The sequence below is a fragment of the Stylophora pistillata genome, chromosome 9 (assembly GCF_964205215.1).
Source record: "Stylophora pistillata chromosome 9, jaStyPist1.2, whole genome shotgun sequence".
Classification (NCBI taxonomy): Eukaryota; Metazoa; Cnidaria; class Anthozoa; order Scleractinia; family Pocilloporidae; genus Stylophora; species Stylophora pistillata.
Window position 1 is genome coordinate 21,620,201 of NC_142527.1, and position 12,196 is coordinate 21,632,396.

The window sequence follows — 12,196 nt, forward strand, 5'->3', positions numbered from 1 at the left end:
TTTAACTTATTCTTCTTGATGTTGTAATCTGGTTAGCAGTTGTAAGTTTTCCACTCCACCAAGGGGGAGGAAGAGTTACTTTGCAGCTTAGGGCCCTGCTTTCAATAAAGACGATCTGGAAACCTTAATGACTGGAGGCGACATAATTTCCTGTGGAAACAACATTACTTGCAAACCTTTGTTAATCTAAATTCCCATTTATTTGAGCAGATTGCCAGGGTTTGTAGATATGATAGATTTTCCAGTGGGCAATGGGAAATAAGATGGACGGAGTCATAACATTGATATTTTGAAACAGTGTACTCGGATCGCATTTTGTAGCAGTTTTTTCAACCTTGAAAGCTTCCTGGCCACTAGTAATAATAGCTATTATAATGGGATCTCTACCTTTCGGTCATGTGGTAGAATCTGATGCCAATCGGTGGCATTTGAAACCCGATTAGACAAAACAAAATCAGTAACAACCCTCGGTCGTTTGAGCTTCACCAGCTCGAGGAAATTCTTAAATGAAATGTCGCTTTAATTTATTTTGATCAAAAACTAAAGGCCTAGCCAAACGAAGAGACATGTCTAGAAACTATGTCTCCATGTTGCGCGGAAATACGAAATGTAAGAATTCTTCTCGAAAGGCACCCGCAAAAGTAGAAAGTAAATTAAAGAAATACTATTATTACAAGTAGTATTTGATCTTCAGAGCTACTGCTAGAGCCTGTCAGATCTGTACGGCTGTAATTTGTTAGATTCTAGAATTATTCTCCAAATAAATAAAACTTCATTGCGTTGAATCTTTCTCAGTCAATCAGCGGGAAACCAGTTTGCCGATCATCGAAATCGAAGCCTGAAATGCTTGTTAGGCCGAATGTCACGTTATTTACATCTCATTAGCACTATATAACCAAAAAAAAAAACATACCTTCCATTTTAGCGTCGGTTTAGAGAGAATAACAGAGTAAAGATTTGTGAAAAGATTTTACAATAAAAATCTGCGATAAAAATTATTGGAAAACATTACACGACGTTTCGACGTTTCCAGAACGTCATTATCAAGTGAGAATGAAATAACAAAACTAAGATATATATAGACGAGAAAATGAATAAATTAAGAGTCATTGAAAGTCAAACAAAGAGCTTAGCCTTAATGAAGTCACTCTGGGTGTTTAAATTAGGTCTTATTGTTCTTATGTACAACATTTCGTTGACAAGGCAATCCCATTTCGTGCTGCATTTTTTAAGCATCCGAAGTTGGCTCTCATTGAGTGAGTTAACGTTCCCATGAGCATCTTCCAGATGACGACCAATGGCAGAACATCGATGATCAGCAGTGCGTTGAAATAGATGGCGTGTCGTATATCCGACAATTTGAATCGCACAAATCACATTTATAACAATAAACAACGCTGTGTTGGTTTACGATAGGTGGTTTGTTTTCTTTTAGCTTAAGATCATATTCAGTTAAGTTTCTTGCTGGTGAGCACTGGTTGTGCATCAATTCCAATTTTAGAACTGAGATCCCGCATCTGCGTTCTAATTGAGTTCGCTGAGGTTTGATCTTTAAACGGGATGCTGGCTCTCAAAGTTTCATCAGTAACAGGTTTCGCCTTAGCCTCTTGCATTGAGGGATAATCACATTCATTAATGATGCCATTCACTAACGAACTTAGGTATCCAAGGTGAGTAAACATAGATTGTCTATGTTTACATTCATCGACAAATACCTGATGCGCAGAGGACAATTCCCTTGCACGATGAACCATTATTTTAACAAGACAATTCTTATAGCGCCAATCGGCGTGGCTTTGAAAATGGAGTGGTAGGCCCTTGTTTGTAGGTTTACGATAGACCTTGGTCTCCAACTTGTTGCCGTTCTTCGTTATCAACATTTCAATGAAAGGAATGGAGCCGTTGTTGAGAAGCTCCATAGTAAAATCCGGCAATACTAGAGTAGATTCTATTGAGTACATCGAGGAAACTTTCAGCTATATCGGGTCCAGGCATTATCACAAGCGTATCATCAACGTAACGCTTGTAGAATGGAGGCATTAGATCCTTATCAAATAGTCTTTCTTCCATATGGGACATAAACACATTGGCTAATAAAGGACCAAGGGGGGATCCCATTGCAACTCCTTCATGCTGTTCATAAAGATGACCATCAAATTGGAAGAGTTGATCAGCGGATGCCATTCTAAGAAGTTGAGCGAGCTGATCCTTCTGTACGTTAAGATCATACGATAAGTTGAACCAATTATTGGTAAACGCTTTATCGACGATGATGTTTATTGTTTCTTGAACAGGAACATTTGTAAACAGTGGCGTTACGTTGTACGAGACAAGTATATCATCTTCAGGGACGGGATGCTTGCGAATTTCTTTAGAGAAACCAAGAGCATCATCAATGGTATATTGATTCACCGAGAGAAGCTTGAGCTATTCTTCTAACCATTTAACTAACTTGTAGTTGTATGTCCCTGAAGCTGAAAGGATTGGACGCATACTCAAAGTGGGCTTGTGAATTTTTGGTAGTCCGTACACAGGTGGCTCAAGCTCTGTCACAGGCTCTTTCACAGTGAATAATTAAAGAGTTTGTATAGTGGTTTAGTTGGATTTGCTTTTGAGCTCCGTAAATGTAAAGTTGTGTGAAATAATCAAAGAAATAAAGTCTTACCTTCGTAGAGAGCAGTCTTTATTGTTCTCCTCGCGATTTGAGGCCGTTTTGATGTGTTTTAGCTTGACGCCCTAAATTACCTTGCATAAATTACGGGAAGGTCGCAAACTTCTGTTGATACATGCTCGCAAAAATCGCTCCAAAACAACACTTAAATACTTTCTCTCGAATCAAAACTCGGCAGCACGAAAGCAAAATAGTTGCCCTTTAAGTTCACCGAAAAAAATCCCACAAAAATCGGTTTGTCGAGCAACCAATCCAGCGAGAATTTCAAATTAACGGCCGTTCGGAATTCTTCTAAGGCGTGGAAGGAACTTCTTGTGCAGCTGAGAGACCGTTAATGCGCGGTCAACCTGGACGCTAGTCGAATCTCTCTAAACGGGTCTTCCCCATAGTCTTCTACCACCAACTCTTCACACATACTAAGGTACCCCGGGTAAACTCATCAACTTGACTAGATCGTCGATACTGTCCATCTTCACTGTTTTCAATGGATTTTTACAAATATCCTCTTACCCGGGGTACCTCAGTATGTGTGAAGAGTTGGTGTTAGAAGTCTATGGGGAGGACCCGTTTAGAGAGATTCGACAAGCGTCCAGGTCGACCGCGCATTAACGGTCTCTCAGCTGCACAAGAAGTTCCTTCCACGCATCAGAAGAATTTCGAACGGCCTTTAATTTAAAATTCTCGCTGGATTGGTTGCTCGACAAATCGACTTTTGAGGGATTTTTTTCGGTGAACTTAAAGGGCAACTATTTGGCTCTCGTGCTGCCGAGTTTTGATTCGAGAGAAAGTATTTAAGTGTTGTTTTGGAGCGATTTTTGCGAGCATGTGTCAACAGAAGTTTCCGACCTTCCCGTATTTTATGCACGGTAACTTAGGGCGTCAAGCAAAAACACATCAAAACGGCCTCAAATCGTGAGGAGAACAACACAGACTGCTCTCTACGAAGGTAAGACTTTATTTCTTTGATTATTTCACACAACTTTACATTTACGGAGCTCAAGATTAAATCCAACTAAACCACTATCTTGATACAAACTCTTTAATTATTCAATGTGAAAGAGCCTGTAACAGAGCTTGGGTCACCTGTGGTCCATACAGGTGCGCTAGTCGGGAACCTCTGGGAGGTAGTATTTCAGCCAGTTTTTCAGGAATGAATTGATGTAAAACTGTTTTCAACTCGTTTTCTTTCTGTAGAAGAGGATGATAATATTCAGGGGTGGACGGCCTCGAGTCTTAGGACGATTTGGATCAACCGGTGTAAATTTAGATGTATCGACTATAGATGCTTGATGTAAAAGACGAGATATTCCTCCGTTTATCTATGACTACAGTGCCAGATCCCTTATCAGGTTTTGTGATGACAATGTCGTCATGTTGTTTAAGACGATTGAGCGCCTTAACAGGAGCTTTAGGTGGATTGGGGCTTTTCCTTTGGATGTAATTCAAGGCAATTGATCGTAGTGTAGACGCCAATAGCTCTTTAAGATTCGGGTCTTGTAATTTATCGTCGATTTTCGAATACAATTTCTCGAAGCTGGCTTGAACGTCGATCGGCGAGACCTTCTGTAGCAAATAAAATTTCAAACCTATGCATATGACAAGCTTTTCGGAGAAAAGAGTTAGAAAGAGATGGAAAACTTTAGATCGCGGGCTCTGTACCTAGTACATCTCCTTGAGTGCTCTGACTGACTCATGTGAAGCTACGTGACGTAGTTTGGCATCCACCAGGGCACAATTGGCTGTAAGATAGTGGGACTAGTTGAACCGCCCTAGCTTTGCACCTATAGTTCTGTTTTGGAGGCGTCTGTCAGATTATTAGCTATTACTTGGCGCAAAACAACGTATACTATCAATAGGAGAGAGATTCCGGAAATTTACGAAGCACTCAAAGTGCTCACTGCTCACCATCTGTAGTCTTCTAAAGTGCTCGCTGCTCGCCATCTGTATTTTCTAAAGAGCTCATTGCTCGCAAGAAAAATTTAACTACTGCTCGTGCTCGCAAAAATAATCACACTGCTCGCAGGTTCGCAAATGCTCGCAAAGACCACTCGATACCCCTTACAGCTAAAACAAGGCTCGTGTGCAATCATTAAGGTTTCGTTCAGTGAATTGGTTAGCGTTGATTGTTAGCCAAATATTGCTTTATTCAAACAGATAGCCAGGTGCTTTAGTTTAGTTGCTTAAAACCTAATATATTCAAACGCGAGTAAAGCGGAAAAGAATAGAAATAACAGCTAAGTAAAAGGTAGATTAACAGAAAAAACCAGGAGTTATGATAAAATTGTGAAATCATTTGAGGGAAGGAGAAATAGAGAAGGAGGACAGAAGATTGAAAAGGAAATGAGAGTAGAGGCAAAATTTGGTGCTGAATGATTCTTCCGGGGAATTTAGAACTCTAACCCCCAGGAGTGACAAGCAACGAGAAAAACATGAATAAATTAGTGGCATATTACGTTTTAACTAACAAATCAAGATGAAAGATAAAAGTCGCTAAATATTTTCGCATGTGTGCAAATGAGCCTTGCAAATTTGTCCGCGAGTGAAGAGATCTCAAGTTCCATGGAATCTATCAATGGGAAGCAAGACTAAAATGGCCATGAAATATTTCATTTGAAATATTGCTTTTCATTCCACTAATTTATTCATGTTTTTCTCGTTGCCATGCACCCACCAAGAACGTAGCTCCATTTTCTGCCTTTAAAAGCACACACAACCCACAATTCCTCTATTCGCTCCGACGAAGGGCTAACGCTCGAAACGTCAGCTTTTGTAATCATTACGGTGGCCAATTTACCATTTCAACTTTGTTGATATATCCAAATTATTTGAAAAAAATAGTTTTTTTGGGTAATTGGGGAAAGGGGAGAGAGCCTGTAGACATAAAGTTGAGGCCGCTATTCCGCCCTTTTGTAATTATCCTGCCGATCATCTGTAAGCGAGATCGTTATCTGTCGATCAATTTCGCGCGGCCATGAGTAAGCTCCCGCGAAAATTATCGAAAATTATCGAAAATTATCGAAAATTATTATAAATCATAATGGTACAGATTTGGATACTATGACTTCTCCAAAACTTGAAGCTCTCCGAGTCAACGACACTACGATTCTCTTTCGGACTTCAAGCAGGGCCTAGCGACAATTTGACGATTCGATGGCCCGGTAAATGTTATGTTCGAGTAACTATGTGTTAAAAAAGTATTGTTTAATAGAAGATTTTGCGTCAAGTCGAAGTTTTTTCAGAATTTTCAACATAACGCTGCGCAATTTCTGGCCATGAAGGCAAGTAAACAACGATCTGAGCATGATGAATTTTACCACGTGAGAAATTCGTACGTTTTTCGCTTATAACAGCAAATCAAAACCTGTTTTGAATAAATCTGTCGTCCTAAAATATTTCAAGGCCATTTTAGTCTTGCTTCCCATTGATAGATTCCATGGAACTTGAGATCTCTTCACTCGCGGACAAATTTGCAAGGCTCATTTGCACAGATGCGAAAATATTTAGCGACTTTTATCTTTCATCTTGATTTGTTAGTTAAAACGTAATATGCACCTATCCCTTTTTACGTCGGAAATGAGTTCTTTAATTAGTCTTCTTTCACTGGAGCTTGTTTTTTGGAAAAGAGTGATTTTTAAAAATTTACTGCGCATTGTGTTTGCTTTCTTGGTTTCTCCAAAATTTTGACTTTTCGTAGGCTCGTGTTACACGTAACTGTCAGTTGGTTAAACATGGAGAAGAGATGTTTGCTCAAATCGCGTGGTACGCGTCGACCGAAGAGCCGATGTCAATCAGAGCTGTCAACAGTCAAATCCTCGCCAATGGGAGCTTGCATCAGGATCTGATGCACGGAATGGCGGTCCCAAATGTATATCCTGAGGCCTTTTCGCTATTTCCTCTCCCCAGTTTCCCGCTCGACCAAATGCCTGTTCACAGGCTAAACAAAACAGAGATTATGTATTTTAACCGTAGCTGGCACTGAGTAATGTCGCAATCCGATCGGCCAATTTGCCTATGTCGGTAACAGTACAAAAAGCTGTTCGTGTCAACGTGTCACGCAATGCCTTTATCAGCTCTCAAACATGGAAATTCTGAGGACGATAATAAGGTAAAAAGCCAATCGACAGTGCTGCACTTTGAGAGTCCACAACATTTTGACCACTGTGGTGAGGAATATCGTCGTAGATTAGAGTAAAAACCACGCTAAACTACTGTTGATTTTTTTAAAATGATTTCAGGGTATAAAGGTCTATCGACCGACAGACGAAACTATTGAAATCAGCAGACATCATCTCATCGACCAAAAAATTTTCAAACTGAAATGGATAGAGATTCCGTTTAACCAATTAGCAAAATTAGAAAGAATTATATAGCAGGAAAGATTCATCTTTCATTTGCTACGCGTGAAAAAGTGTAAGGAAATTAAGATTTTCAGAAAATCGCTCATGAAATTACGTTAAAGTTATACCTTTACCTTAAATTCATTTTTAAAATTTATTATGAGTAGTCCCATTCAGCCCAATGGGTGATAAAGACAGCCTAAAATTATTAATATTGACCAATACCGAAATGAGGAAGGATTCAAAGGTAATAGAGATATAACTTAATTGCAATCCTTGGAGGCAATCACCACCACTCAGATTTTACGCCGTAGTGAACTGGTGTAGACTATTTCGTGAGTGAGGTCCAGAAAACATCTTTAACGCCACAAGGCATGAACTTAACTTTGTGTGCTGCCGTAAAACTCCAGTTAAATAACGAAGGTGATTCCGCGCTAACCTCTTTTCACAATGTTGGCCTTAATCCTTAAACAGACGTATGTTTTTCGTTGTTCACGACTTAAAAAAATTCTGTTTTTGACCTCTTTCCTTTGTTTTCCCTGGTACTTAAAGCCAAAAAGAATCGATGCTCACGTTAATTTGTTTATAATGTGCTAATCTTTTTAATCTTTGTTTTTCCTCGCAATAGAAAATTAAGTACAATTCTTGCCGCCGAGGAGAATCGTGATCAATGAGACGAGGCTTAAAGTAGGGTTAAGTGCCTTTTCATTATGTTAGGCCTGCAGTTCTGGTGAATGTACATTTTATCGTCAATTGTTTTTTTATTATTCATTGTTTATACAGGCCAGTGATTAGTTACCCTAGCTAATTCCTAAGTAGTAATCTAATTTCTTTTTTCGACCGAGTCTCACCGTCTCGCTGTTGATTCATCTGAAGTAATAAACAAATTTCTCCTTTATCAAAAGGAAAGTTAAAATTTCGTTCGATTTCAAATTACTGTTTAAAGAACGCTAAGATCTCAAAGTAAACCTAAGACTTTGCACATTTAGTGCACCTTTCGAGAATTGTGATGGATAATTTTTTTTTTTGCAGAGCCAAAACCAGATAACAGGCCCCTGACCTCCTCAAAGGCAAAGGAACTAGCGCAATGGATGACACACGTTGTGGTACGCCTTTCCTTAGCAGGGACCTTAAGAAGTCCCGACGACAACGGCGAAGAAAGTATCCATTAATCAAAAACTGAATTTCAATTGATAGTAAGAATTTCGCGAATGGCTGGATGTGTTTTACTGTCTCTAACGGCGCCACACCTCAACCTTAGCATCACGTATGTGAGCACCACTGAGTTCCAAATTTAAACCTAAATGATTGGCCGTCAAGGTTTCCGTTCACGGACAATCTAAATTTTGGTGATTTCACGTTGTTGTTTGGCAGGGGACAGCACGAAATGTACAAAGTTTTATAGTACACGTGCTGAGCTATTACTTTGCCGATTCGATTTCTTGTTTTGTCACGTTCTCATTGCAGTTGCGTCGTAGTTTGCTTAGGGTCCCTAATATGTGGTCGACAACCCTCCACTCAACATAACAAACAGAGATCTTTTAATTCAGTCATCGCTTATAGACTACTCGAAAGTCCCCAAGATAGTTTTTCCCTGAACATTGTTTTAACAAATAAGCGACCATTTTGTTAACACAAGGCAGCATTGAAATAGGGGAGAGGGGATAGATGAATGTTAGAGAAAATATGCCAGTAATAGTAGTCAAGAGAGGATTTCATCTTCTTTTGTAGTAGTGGAGTGTGCCAAGAATTTTGACACTCATTGTAACTCCATTTATCTTCCTTCATTTTTTTTTTATATCGAAACAATAGAACATAGAACTCTTATTACTGTTTATACACCGCGCGCGGCATGCCTTCCTTTTGTTGTTCTCTTAGTTCATTTTTACACACGGAGTTTTCATTGACGCATTTTGGATACTCCCTAATCTTCCTTCGCCAGAGTTACGAAACACGTCTGAACATGTTCTACAATCGATTGTTTCTTATGGAGTTATTTCAACAATTTACAGGCAACAATCGGGCTTTTTAATCTCGTTTTAGCGATACTCGATTACTCCGTGACAAATAAGCCCTCTGACAACCGATGGCCTTCTTTCATGTCTACGATCATTTATAAGGATGTGCTGCAGCTAAGATAAGGCTTTGGTTCAAATAGTAAGGTTTGGCCGAGGGAATTGGTTTGTATTGACTGTCTTGAATATAAGCCAGAACATATGCATGCACTAGAAAACTTTCTTCCTTTTGCTGTTTGTTCTTTTTACTCATTCCTTCGAAGGTGGTTTCAATTCGGCACATTTTGGCTACTCCTTAACCAATATTACTTAACCAGTCTTAACATGCTCTGCGATCGCCCCGTTTCTTATGGCATAATTTCAACAAATTATAGGAAAAAAAACGCGCTTTATTACCTTTTTATTGACAGCCGCGTGACAACTATCCCTTTTCCGGAAATTTGCAGTTGTTTTGATGACAAGTAAAGCCAAGAGGTGCGGCGCACCCCATGTGTTATCCCGTGCGTTTCCCCGAAAAACATGCAAGAATAGTTTGCCCTATCTGACCGATCCCTAGGGAAAAATTAAAAAGAGAAGAAACAACAGACGCAGAGGCTAGCAAATAACTGAAAATCAAGTAAAATAAGATAATGCTTTAGTTGGCCTTTCAACACATTGCTATGCAGCAAGAAGCAAACGGCTCTCAATCCGGCCCATTTTGCTTACCTTTCGCGTCTAGCTCCATCAGCAGTGATGCGTCACCAGTCTTAGTATGTTCTTCAATAATCTTGTTTCCAATGACATAATTTCAAAACATTACAGACAAAAATCGCGTTCTACAGCCGTGTAGCAAATAACCCTATTCCAAGAATTCGAGATTATTCTGAGAGCTGGATAATCCAACAAACACGGTGCACGCTATGAAATTAAAAGTATCAGTGTACTAATGCGAGAGAAATACAATGCTAAGCAAAAGCAAATAATGAGAAAACAACAGAGGTAGTCACTAACAAACTTAAAATCCTTCTTCGATCTTTTTCAGAGAAGAAAAACATGTTCCCAAAGGAAAATTCTAGCGGTATTCCAGCACATTTCTATGCAGCAAGAGGCAAAAAATGTTTGATAAAGCCTATTTTGGTAACATCCTAGCCTCTCTTCTACAGCATTATGTCATCAGTCTTACAATTTCTTAAAATTGTCCTGTTTCTGATAGCATGATTCCAAAACGTTTTAGACAACAATCGTGTACTTTAGCCGCGTGGCAAATAACAAGCCCTTTTCCAAGAATTCAGAATTATTTTGATAACAGGATAATCCAACAAGCACCGCGCACGCTATACATTATCTTTTCTAAGTATCAGCGTCCTAATTTGAGATGGAAAAAAAAAATTAAGAAAAAAAAAAACACAAAAACAAAAACAAAACGAAAAAAAGAATATTTTACAAACTCACTTTCTTCGTCTGAGAAAAAACACATGTCCCCAGAAGAGGGATTTTGTTGATCTTTCGGCACATCGCTATGCAGTGAGCAGGAGTTTTTGATACGGCCCATTTTGTGACCCTTTTACCTCGAGCTCCCTTCAGCAGCGTTGTGTTACCAGTCTTAGCATGTTTTGTGGCTCCATTTCTAGAAATTACAAACAGCAGTCCGCCGTTTGGTTAGCTCAAATAGTAGAGCGCCGGACTATCGTGCGGGAGGTCGAGGGCTCGAGCCATAAACTGGACCAACACTCAGGGTCTTAAAAATAACTGAGAAGAATGTGCTGCCTTTGCTATAATATCTGCAAATGGTTAGACATTCTACATGCAGTCTTCTTTAATAAGGACGAAAAACCGTGGGCCCCGTCTCCTGCATCTTCTCTGTACTGATTAGCAGGGGGACGTTAAAGAACCCCCTAACATATTGCAAAGATTAGGGAACGTAGGTCCCGGTGTTGTGGTCTAGCCTTTTCACTTAAATTGTAATGCGCATTTGATCACATACAGATGTTAATTCGCGCAATATAAATTTTACATTATAAATTATAATCGCGCTTTACAAACGCGTAGAAAATCGTTAATTCCACTAATTTATTCTTGTTTTTCTCATTGCCATGTTCCCACCAATAACGTAGCTCCATTTTCAGCCTTTAAAAGCACACACAACCCACAATTCCTCTATTCGCTCCGACGAAGGGCTAACGCTCGAAACGTTAGCTTTTATAATCGCAACGGTGGCCAATTTACCATTTCAAATTTGTTGATATATTCAAATTATTTCGTTACCCCCACCGACGCTGCCCCAAACAGTTTCTTTAGAAACTATCAGCCTTTATTCATGCGTAGAAAATAACCCTATTCCAATAATTCGGAGTTACTTATGATGGCAATGTGGTGAAAGACTGAAAGACCCGCTAATATATTACTTTGTGGACATGTACTTCTTCTCGTAAGGAAGTCGAAGAAGGATTTTAAGTCATCTGTTAGATAATACCTTTATTTTTTCCCTGTTTTGTTTTTTCTCACCTTTGTATTTCTGTCACATTAGTAGACCTGCCCAATGCTTTTAATTGCATAGCGTGCAACGTTTTGTTGGATTATCTTGTACTCAGAATAATCTCGAATTCGTGAAAAAGTGTTATTTGTCACGCAGTTATAGAGCGCAGTTGCTGCCTGTAAATTTTGAAATTATGCCATCAGAAACAGGATTATTGAAGAACATGTTAAGACTGGCCACGCATGACTGCTGATAGGAGCTCGAGTTTTTATGGGAGCTCATGTTACAGACAACAATTGCGCTCCTTAGTCAACCGCGTGGCACATAACAAGCCCTTTTTCTCAGAACTGGGAATTATTCTGAAGACAGGATAATCAAAACAAGTATGGCGCACGCTACGCATTATCCCATCAAAGTACCATCGTCCTAATGTGAGATGAGACCAAAAATAAAAAAAAAACAGGCATAGCGGCTAAGAACATTTTAAAAACTCAACGCTCTTCGTTAAAGAAGAAAAACATGTCCACAAAAGAAGGATTTTGTTGGTCTTTTAGAATTTTGCAGCAATAAAACAAGCAGTTTTTAATACGGCCCATTTTGGTTACTATTTTACCTCGAGCTCCCTTCAGCAGCGTTGTGTCGCCAGTCTTAGCATGATTTGTGATAATCCTGTTTCTGATGGCACGATTTCGAGAAGTTACAAACAACAATCGCACTT

General features: G+C 39.3%; 1 long non-coding RNA gene and 1 pseudogene across 1 annotated transcript in view; both read right to left on the reverse strand.

Annotated features, from left to right (window-relative positions):
- LOC148723787 (uncharacterized) overlaps positions 1-11,410 on the reverse strand; it is a 31,365-nt gene extending 19,955 nt beyond the window's left edge. Inside the window, exons 1-2 of the long non-coding RNA XR_015992001.1 lie at positions 9,729-11,410; positions 9,420-9,575 (exon numbers count right to left, since the gene is read on the reverse strand). This is a non-coding gene — a long non-coding RNA (uncharacterized LOC148723787). The remainder of the gene's footprint in view (positions 1-9,419; positions 9,576-9,728) is intronic.
- Positions 471-2,663, reverse strand: LOC148723789 (uncharacterized; annotated as a pseudogene).
- Positions 11,411-12,196: the final 786 nt, after the last annotated feature.